The following is an 11,374-nucleotide window of genomic DNA, read 5'->3' as shown; positions in this document are numbered from 1 at the left end:
GTCAAGAGAAACCACCACCGCGTCTTCCTGCAGTGTGTGACACCTCCCCAGTACTCCATGCAGGCGGCGGATGTTGAGCGCCGTGTTCCGATGGGGCATGAAGCCTGATTGGTCTGGATGGACTAGGGTGGATAGGACGGCTTGAAGCCTATTGGCGAGAGTTTTCGCCAATATTTTAGGTTCTGCATTAATCAGGAAAATGGGTCTGTAAGAGGAACAGGACTCTTTCGGTTTACCTTCCTTTGGTATAGCTACAATTGTGGCTATGCGTTGATCTCGCGGTTATATTCCTGCCTCTTTGCTCTCCTCAAACATATGCTTGAGAGGCAATCTGAGGGCATCCGGTTTGAGCTTGTACAGCTCAATCGGGAGACCGTTAGGTCCAAGGGCTTTACCTGGGTGAAGGTCTGTTATTGCACGCTCAAGTTCGGCCGTGGCGAACGGAGCCTCTAGGGCATCCCTGTCAATGTCTGATAGGCTTGGCATACGAATATCAGTCAGAAGGGCTACAGAGTCCTCTTCCGGGCGGTCCGAGCCTTTGCTATACACCTGTCGGAAGTGCCTTGTAAATTCCGCTGTAATCTCCCGGGGTTCTGTAACCCTGGTCCCAGAAGCTGTTTGCAGTTCTGGTACAATTTTGTTTGTCTGCTGTTTTTTGTCAAGCCACGCAATAAGCTTGCCAGCTTTATCGCCTTGGTCATAAATCCTGCCCGCCTTGTGTCGGGCTACTGTCTGGGCGGCCTGTGTAACCATTTCCCTATATTCCGGCAATTTAATTTGTAGCCGGTGGCGCACCTCTGGTTCATGACCATCACGTGCAGCCTCCTCCAGTGCACCTAGGTCTGATTCAATAGAGTTAATCTGCTCCTCCCTGTCCCTACGGCGGCCTGAGATGGCCGACAAGGCCTCAACCCTGAGCACAGTTTTAAAGGCTTCCCATCGGATTACTGAAGAGCTCACCGAGCCGACATTTTGGTCAAAGTATTGCGTTTTGGAGAGAGACAGTGTTTTTCGAAGTTCTTCATTTTGTAGATGCCAGGCGTTGATTGGCATAACGCAGCCCTCCCGTCTATTCCCAATCGTGATATGTGTCCAGACTGGGGAATGATCGGAGATACCTCGTACTAGGTGTGTGGCCTCCCTTATAATCGTGTCCTGTTGTATTGGGGTCAGTACATAATTCAGGCAGGAGAATGAATGGTGTGCGCCGGAGAAGAATGTAAAGTGTCTGTCAGTGGGATGCATCAGTCGCCACACGTCTGTGAGCCCAAAAGCATCTAGGATGTCAGCTAGCCATTTTTGCCCTTGGGGTATGTCTCTGGGGGGGTGTCTGTCCAGGGTGCCTGAGACTACTGCGTTGAAGTCTCCCCCGATGATCAACTGGCCGTCTGGGAGGGATAGGATAAGGTTGCCCAGGTCTACGTAGGCTTGGGTCTGGAGGCCAGGGGGGATATAGGTAGAAAGAAGGTTTAACCTGCGGCCCTCTCACCTCCCCAACAGTGCTGCAAAGCGACCCTGTGGGTCCGTTTTAGTATCATCAATGTGGAGGGGCAGAGAGTGGCGCAACAGGATTCCCACTCCCCTGGAGCCAGAGGTGAAGCCGGAGTGAACCTCTAAAGTGTATCCCCATCTATTGAGGGCCTGGCATGCATTACCCATCAGGTGTGTTTCTTGCACAAGTACTGCATCTGGGAGGTGACGTTTAATAAATTGCAACACAATGGTACATTTAAGCCTATCGCCCAATCTGTTCACATTCCAACTGAGGATCTTAAGACTTCTCTCCCATCTCCTAGCCATAGCCGTTGCTGTATGAGCTGGCCTGTCCCTGTACATCGGTGCATTTCTTGACTCTGTTCACAATATCAAGGCATGCCCTTAAAAACCACCCAACTCCCCCCACTCCCCTTCCCAACATTTCAAAACAGTACAGAGAGCAATTGTTATATATTGCAATAGATCCATTAACCTCTGTCCTTCCATCCCTTTAGGAATTGCCCCCCCTCCCCTTTGAACAAGACCCCCCCACCCTGCCCCCAGCTCTGTAGGTTTCAAACTACCCACTGCCCCAATTAGCAGAGTGCCTGTCGCCTAACCTCACCCCGGAGAGAGTGAACCTCCCCCCCTCCTGAGGAAAACTCTGTTAAGGAGAATGTGGGCCGGCACCGACTCCAGTCGCCAACCCTGATTGTCCCAAACTATCCCCCAAGTTTATGGTGCTCTCGGGAATCAGTGTTAGGATCACGGAAATAGTGGTCGGATGGGTCCGCTTCCCACACCAACGACACCGGAACCTTACCCCGGTTCATGCATTATACATTACCGTTGGATGCGGCGTGGTTCAGCATTCCGAGTCCTCATCGTGGTGTAGTGTCTTGAAGCGGGTCCCAGCGGGGACTGTTCGATCTTGAACACCACGACTTTTGGCTCTGCTCGCCCACCGCTGATCTCCCCGCCACCGACCCGGGGGAGGAGGCCCTGGCCTCTCTCCAGTTGTCGCGGCCCTGCGTCGCCTGTGCACCCGGTGCCGCCTGGTCGAGCCACTCCTGGACCGCCGCAGGCGAAGTGAAGAATCGGGATTTGCCCCCCCGCTATGATCTTAAGTTTCGCCGGGAAGAACATCATGTATTTGATGGCCCGTTCTCGGAGCGCCGCCTTTACTACCATGAAGGAGCAACGTTCTTGCTGGACTTGTAACGTGAAATCAGGAAAGAAGCGGACGGTAGCCCCTTCATATTGCAGGTCTCCCTGTTGTCTGGCCACCTGGAGGATGGCATCACGGTCCCGGTAGTTCAATATTTTTGCGATTATTGTTCTTGGCGGGCCCCTGGCTTGGGCTTAGGGACCAGGGCCCGGTGGGCCCGCTCAATGGTAAAAATCTTGGGGAGTCTCTTTGGCTTCAGGTGATTCAGAATCAGGTCTTCCAGAAATAGCTCCATACTCTGCCCCTCTGAGTCTTCCAGTACACCCACTACGCGGATGTTACTCCGTTGGGCCCTCCCTTCCTGGTCCTCGAGCTTTAAGGCCATTTGGCGGTGTTGGTGTACCAGTTCGTTCACCCGCCCTTCGAGACGTTTTTCGGAGGCCTGGAGTTCCTTGATGTCAGTCTCATTATTCCTGGACCGTTCCGTGGTCTTGCCGAGGTCCATGCGTAGTAAATTAACCTCTATAGAGATCTTATCCATTTTGATTTTGAGATTTGTGCCAAGCGTCTGTATCGCCGCCATTATGGAGGTCAATGAAGGTTCCGCTGGGCCCTTGGAGTCTCCAACTTGCGCTCCAGATTTCGTCGAACTAGTCAGCACCGCATATTTGTCCAGTTTGTTAGTTTGCGTCGTTGTTCCTGTTTTGGGCCTCATGGTGGGTGTAAGAGCCCTCACTCGCAAGTGTGTGCCACCAAACCGGTGGTGTCAGCTGCTACTTCCACTCTGGCCCCACTGCCTCACAAGGGCGGGTCGGTAACTTGCATATATTTCTTTCTTAATCTTGTCAAAGCAGGATTGTTGGCACTCCCCATACTCAAAACCTTACCCTTTTTCAAGAGTTGCCTGAGAACCTCAGTTTTCTCTGAAAATCTCTGTATAGATTTTGAATGATACTCAATAAGACCTAGGAAGGATCTCAACTCGTCTTTGTTACTAGGTGTGAGAGCTAATTTGATGGCATCTAACAACTTTTCCTTTGGCCTGACACCTTCTGCTGAAATTTCGTAGCCCAGATATTCCACTCTGTCAAACAAGAATTTACATTTCTCATGTCTCAGAGACAACCCTGCTTCCTTTATCTTGTGCAAAGCCTGCCTAAGTATGTTGTTCACCCGAACTTCCAAAAACAAGAATGTCATCCTGAAAATATACTATATTAGTCATGTCTTTAAATAGTTCACTCATCATGCGTTGAAAGAGGCTTGCTGTGGAACACAGCCCAAAAGGAATACTGGTACAATAAAAGGTTCCCTCCATAGTGATTAAAGCAGTAAGTGGTTTGGACAATTCATGTAGTTTGATTTGGTGGTACGCATTCTTCAAGTCTTATTTGGAGAAATACTTTCCCCCACACAAAGCCAAAATCAGTTCATTTATATCAGGCAAAGGATAAGTGTCCATTACCGCATTTTGGTTGAGCAACCTTAAGTCAATGCAAAACCTAAGCTTGCCATTAGGTTTTTCAGTGATCGCTATGGGAGAAACCCCCATTGAACTATTGATGGGTAGTATTACTCCAGATAATACCATTTGATTGAGAAGTTCCTTAACCGCTTCTCTGGCTACCAAAGGGATCCTACGCACTTTGTGCTGCACAGGTACTGCATGGGCTTCAATATTGTTTTGTGGACATATACCTCTAAACAGCCTAACTCTTCCTAAAAACTTCCTTCGCTTCCTCTAGAATATCTCCTAACCCAAGATCTTACAATGGACGAACAACTAATCAAGCACTAACTCATCAGTCATTGCTTTAAACTTACATTTTAAGGAAAGTTCTCTTAGTTTGGAGACAAATCATCTATGGTTTGTCCCTTCTCCTGTTGATGAGTGTAGAATTTGTAACGGTTCATGATCAACTTTATCTCTTTAGAAAGCCTAAGTTCTAATCTTTTCTTAGCCTCGGTATAAACGTCTTCAATATGGTCACCATTAGGTTGAGTGACGGGTAGTAAGTACTCAAAGATATGTTGACCCTCCTTACCTAAGTTGTTTAGAAGTAAGGCTTTTTTTCTGAGGTGCAGTAAATCTAACTCCATCCAAGGCTTCTATATAAGTTTCAAACATAGTTAGCCTGTTTTCCCATTCAATGGACAGGGGTCCAGCTGAGGCTAGAAAGATGGGGTTGATAGAAAGGCACCTTGAGATTGCATGGTTGAAAGTATATTAAAATACAAGTGTGCGTATCACTGATGGTAAGGTGATCTGCAAGAGAGGTGTGCGAATAACTGATGGTGAGTTGAAGTGTGCTCCCTGTAATGGTATGTACAATTAGGAGTGCGAGTCATGGAGAAACTGGTACAACTCGCAAGCAAGTTGTATGTATCTGAACCAACTTTGTTACAGTATGCGCTATTGGGAGTGTGAGTATCCGAAGCAGACAAATGACCACCAAGCGCGTGCATCTTTCGAGACAGATGGTCTCGAGGCAACGGTTAGCGCGTGCGGTTCCTGTTGACCACACAGACCCCCAAAAATTAAAAATCTTGCCTTTTATGAAGTCATTGTGGCATGGACACTTGCAGGATATCTCCGGTCTGGACAGGAATAGCACACCTATTCTGATCCACAGTATGTCTGCACACATATGTCCATGGCTACCGGCTTGTCGCAGGGCTGGCTGGCAAAATCGTCGTCAAATTCTTGTGATGAGACGGTAAAAAAAAGCAGCGCAGCAGGTTAGATGAAGAACATATTTATTCATGAACAAGGTCTTCCCTGCTACATTGTGATAGTTGTTCCACTGCCAGCCCAGTCTCAACTGACTTCACAGGAACGCCACCAGGTATGAGGAATCTAGAACCCAACACTGGATTTCACATTCCTCCCAGGCAAATGCCACACAGTTATAACACTCCTTTTTCACAATAGGTTCACCAACAGCTCCACACCAATTGTGTAAAGTGATTGGGACAAGGGTCACCTTTGACGTGTTCCCCTATTGACAGAGTTCTTACCTGCGGAGTGGGTTTGATGGGTAGCATTCGAAATCCACACTCTAAACCTTTCTCCCATTTCACAGATTCTTCGATTGTCCCTACTGTGGCCCCCTTCCTGACGAAGGCACCTTGGCTGTGTCGCAACGCCCATAGAATTTAAACAGTCATTTGAATTTGTGCCACTCGAATTTTAAACTTTCATTGTCCTTTATACATTGTGCTGATTTATCAGTTCGGTACATTATGTCACCACTTCAACAATGTTTTTAACTTGTTTTCCGAATGTCAAGGAGTCTGCATGATTGATATGAAAGTAAATGAATGATTATTACATTTTGTTTTAATTGTTTAAAAATTTAATAAATGCTGATTTTGTACTTTTGATCAAATTAATTGTTGTCTATGGTTCTTCCCGATCATTATCGTTCTTGTATCAGTATTGATTATTACCTATTCACTGGTTGCCTTAAATCTGTACACTAGTCTATTGCTGTTGAGCCATTTTGAGGAGTTGCAGCCACAACTATTTCCCACTCTCTATCCTGTTGCACCTGAAGCATGCAGGGCAGTTGGAGCAGGATCTCCCACTCCAGCTGTTCTTCAGACATTGTGTTTGGAATCTGTTCTGAGCATTATGGGTGTCTGCTTTGATGAGTACTCCCCCACTCATTCCCACATCATCTGGGGAACAACTAAGAAGTATGGTACATTGTCTGTCATTACTTTTAAATTGGCTGGAAAGAATAGGGGATAATTTACACTCATTTTGTGGACGAGCTAGTTATAATTATGGCTGCTAATAATGGGATCAAGTCACAAAGGCACTTAATATAGTAAAGCTTTGAGTGTAGAGTCTCTGCAATCATGGTGGAGTCTCTGAACTCAGGTGGATCTCCACTCTTGGGCTGGGATCTCCACCCAGAGAACTGCAGTGCAGATTCTGCTTTGAGCGCAGAGACTCCACACTTGTAACTTTACTACACATAAGTACCTTTGTGAATTGGGCCCCTAGCGTTCATTTTGTCCCTCATTTTGTTTCCACTGCTTCAATTTGAAAGGGTGGTGAGGAATTTATGAAAACCATGTCCGTCTCTGTTTTTCTGTTCTGGTGCCTAGACCTCCTTCATCTTTGAATGTCTTCCCATCACAGATCAGGTGGAAGACCTTCTTTGGGCTTCTGTTTTGTGCCAGTTGTTCATTTTTGCTCCTGGTTCCAGGTCTAGCTCATGCATCACAAGTTATTCTGTAAGCTTATCATCCAGTCAGCACTACAACATTTTGATGCTTGAGGTGCTTTAAAAACATGTGTTGAATGATGAGCTCTGTTCTCTATGTTGTGGCCTACTTAACAGTTGAGCAGCTTCTATTGTTCAGGGCTACGTAGATCCTGGTGATTTCCTTCAGTTCATTGTTCCCCTTTGCCCATAGTAATGATTGATGCTTGGTGTTTTGAACTCTCGTTCTCCAGCCAAGGGGTGGAATAATATTCCTCTGCTCTACACCACACAGCACATGAAATTCAATTCCAAAAGCAGAAGAAAATGTGTTTTTTTCAATTTGGGTTAGTTTGATTTTGGTTACTGTACCTTCTGCCTTCCTTTTCAGCTCCAGAATGCCCTTTGGGGCAGTTGTTGGCACTATACCAATGCCTTCCTTCTTTAATATATGTGATTTGTTAGTGGAAAATACTGTAAAGTGTTTCTCTCCGTTTTAGGTAGCCAGGTCTTATCTCACGTTCCCAGCTTCTTTCCTCTTTTAGACTTATCATCCAATCCACACTCCATGCTCATTTCTCTAGGAAGAGGGTCCAGTTTGTTCTTTTTTTTTTTTACTGAGTTTTATATAGAGCGAACTTGACCTGGTATCAGGTATCAGAGAGCTTTACATAGCACCAGTTGCGTACATGAGGACACATTCATTTTTTGCCAGAGCCGCCGCATCCTTTGTTTGCGGGACGCACCAGACCGGTGCGGGAGAATCGAACATCGCTGAGAGTATCATCGCAGAGCCTGTCGTCGCTGGGTGAGAACGCCGCACCGCTTGTTTGCGGACCGCATCACGTCGCTGCGAGCATCGTCGCAGAAGCATCGCATCGAGGAGCTGCAAGAGAGAGGATCACCGCTGGACCGCGCATCGTCGCCCCGGAGATCGTCGCAGCCCCTACGAGATCGTCGCATCGTGCCTTTGCGAGAACAAACTTCCTACAGAACCTACGCACCGGAATCCATACAAGTGGCCTTCCTCCCCATACAGACTGGATTAGTCGCATCACGCCCGCTGCTGCAGCGGGACTGTCGCATCGCCTCCCCAGGGTCTCAGGAGCAACGCATCGCTTGTTTTCCTCCGCACCAGCTTCTGCTATTTGGAACTTTGTTGCAACTAAAAGGTACTGTGAGTAAACGTGACGCAACTGTGAACTTTTCATGCATCAGTAGAGAATTCTATCGCAACGTTGAGAATTCTATCGCAACCTAAAGAATTTTAACACAAACTTTAAGAACTCTTTTGAAACCATATTCTTGAACTGTGTATGTTGGATTTTTGTCGTTTTGGTCTTGTGTAGTTTAGATTAAAATACCTTTATTTTTCTAAACTGTTGTGGAGTCAGTTTGTGGTGTTTTCACTGTGTTACTGTGAGTGTTGGTACAAATACTTTACGCATTGCCTCTGGTTAGCCTAGACTGCTCGTGCCAAGCTACCTAGAGGGTGAGCAGGGGTTATCTCAGAGGGTTATCTCCTTGCCCTGACTAGAAGCAAGGGTCCCTATTTGGACAGTGGTACCTACCTCTGCCAACTAGAGACCCCCAGTTCTAACAGAATCCCACTGGGTTTGTTGTATTAGTGTTCCAGCAGCAGCAGTAGCTGCCTGGACACAGGGACCATCTATTATGAAAGAATAAACTATAATAATTTACCTGACATCACATCATCCTTTCAGTGACAGTGACATGCCAAGGGTACTGCTGTCTTGGTGACCAAATGTTGACCTCCGATGTATCGGGAGTGCTTTATTCTGATTTTGACCTCCGGCATTGAATTTATACAAGTGCCCAACCTACTGTAGAAAATGTTCAACTTCCTCCAAAACAAGACTCATGCCCTACTGAAATCAAGCGTCACAAAGCAGATGACAATTTTGGTGTTCATCTTGTGAATAGGAAAATTATACTGCAACAAGCCAATCACCTACACACCTGTTGAGCTCCTTTTTAGGGCTCAAAGAATATTAAGCAAATGTGTTCCAAATTGTGCCAGTAAAACCTCATATTTATGCAAACTTCTAAAGAAAAATGCAAAGTACATGTGGGACGATGAGTGTGACAATGGTTTTGAATCCATAAAGATGAAAATTGTTGCTGCCGACCACTTAAACCATTTGACACTAATGATTTAAGCAATATTATCACCAATGCAAGCAACTACGACTTAGAGGCTGTTTTGATGCAAAAAATGAGCAGTGTTTGTAAGGAAATTATGGCATTTGCTTCTAGACCATTGCGTGGAGCAAAATCCACTTACTCCACCGTAGAAAAGGAGGCTCTTGCCTTGTGATGGGATACACAATACCTTAAAAATGTTGTGTGGGGAAGTCAGTTTATCTTCAGAACTGATCACAAAACATTGGTCAATTTGGTCAGCACCACTGGAGGAGGTAGGGACACTACCTGTATTTCCAAATGGTAGTACAACCTTCAGGAATTTTAGTACACAGCTAAATATGTTGCCCTTTGTAGCAAGGAGGATGACTGGGTCAGGATCAAGAAGCCACGGCACATGCAGAAAGGGGTTTCTCGTTTCTCTGCTCCTGTACAACATGGTAAGCTGTTTATTGGAAGTTTTTTGTGTTAATTGTCCCAAATTCAATGTCTGAATGTGTATGCAATTAGTTGGGTATGGGTAAAAGCGAATAGGAAAAGTCCAGCATTAGCAATTCACGTCGATCCCCTCAGAGGTGCAAGACCACACCTTCAAGATTTAGAGACTTTGCACTGTAGTTCAGTACTTCTTATGTTTAGTTATACAAATGTGCTCCAAATTCCTATAGGAGCTGTGTTTTTATTGCTTCTGTACCTTATATTGATCATACTACAGGGTGATTTTATCATTATTAATGCATTTTTTAACTGTTCCCATATTGCTATTTTTAAATTGTTTCGTTTTATGTTTTGGGGAAAGTAGAGGTCACCAGGGATGTTTACTATTATTCGTTTTGTTGAGAAGAAAAGCATTAAGCTGGTGGGGCTGGAACGTTGGGGTTAGAAGGGTAGGACCAATTAGATTTGGAACCCCACTAGGGTTTGTTGTACCAGTGTTCCAGCAACTGCAGTTGCTGCCTGTACATGGGGACCATCAGTTGTGAAAGAATAAACTAGAATAACTTACCTGACATTGCATCATACTTTTAGCTTATGTCCACTACTCTGAGAAGTTGCTGATTTGTTGAATGTTCTTTCCAGAACTAAAACTGTTCTTTGGAGAGATGTTTTTTTCTAGATGAAAAGTCGCTTAGACGGGCAAGAAGAGTTTTGATTAGCCAGATGATTGCCCTTTGTACTGTGCTCTACTTCTTGTAGGATGTCACAGGATTTAGTGCCTGTGATGCTGGCTCTCAAGTCAAAGCCACCTATCCACCCAGTCACACCCACCGTATTACTCTCTTGTTGCAGTTCGGGTGGTGCAGCTCCGCTCTCTGCGTCGTCTCCGCTCTACATCCAGAAAGTGTGAATATTAGTCGTGGGTGCAACCCCTGCCTCTGTGCAGGGTACCTTCCACATGCAAGACCAAATTCAATAGCTTCGAAGCCGCTTGACTACCAATTTCCTTTTTCTCATGCGGAGAAACAATTGTCAGTTTGGGGCTGTTTTCTCCTACAGCAGGGCCAGCGGTACGGCCAGTTCGGCTCCCTGCGAGTTCTCTGTGGTGTCAGGACTACTGAACTGTGGGCTAAGTTTGTATTAAATACAATTATAGATCTATAGCTTTACATCTGTGTTCTAGACACACTGGTCCTTAATTCAGGCCCTCATTGCAAAGTGCTCGTAAATAACACTATCGGCCAAAGCACTACTTCCATCAGTAATAATTCTAAATTTTGTAGTAATACTGCACTCCTGTGAATTTTTCTGGTGCATATTTCACCTGGTAATACCTAGTAAAATGTGCAAGGGAAAAGCTGGCTGTGCAAATCAAGTGGAATCCACTCAGAGCACAAAATAGTAAACTCACCGTGAATTACCTATTTTGTGCTCTATTTCCATCAGAGTAGTGAATAATTCTGTGTTCCTTGTTTGTACATATATACATATACATATCTGTGAGCGTTGTGTTATGTCCTTGTGTGTGTATTTTTTCCTTTTTATTCCTTACAGGGTTCCACTATTTTTGGATTGACCCTGTTGTATTCTGAGAAGTTGTTTTCTTCTCCTAGGGCCTGTGCATCTTAGACCAGTGTGTTTATGTATGCTTTCTCTTTACAGGTTTTCATCGCCAATTGGGCGCAACGACACCCACCTACATATATAACATTGTTAGGTACATTACACATTGTTGTAATTAATGTTTACACTTTTACATTTACATGTGAGTAAGGGGAGGGTAAGTGCTATCCTTGTCCTGAAGAAGGAGCCTCTGAGCTCCGAAACATGTTGACACTTTTCACAGTGGTTGTAATACCCTAATCTGTATTCTTTCAACCACGCCTTGCACTTTTTTTAATAATACCAGCCGGGG

The sequence above is a fragment of the Lissotriton helveticus genome, chromosome 6 (genome assembly GCF_964261635.1).
Source record: "Lissotriton helveticus chromosome 6, aLisHel1.1, whole genome shotgun sequence".
Classification (NCBI taxonomy): Eukaryota; Metazoa; Chordata; class Amphibia; order Caudata; family Salamandridae; genus Lissotriton; species Lissotriton helveticus.
Note: the sequence above shows the minus strand (reverse complement) of the source record.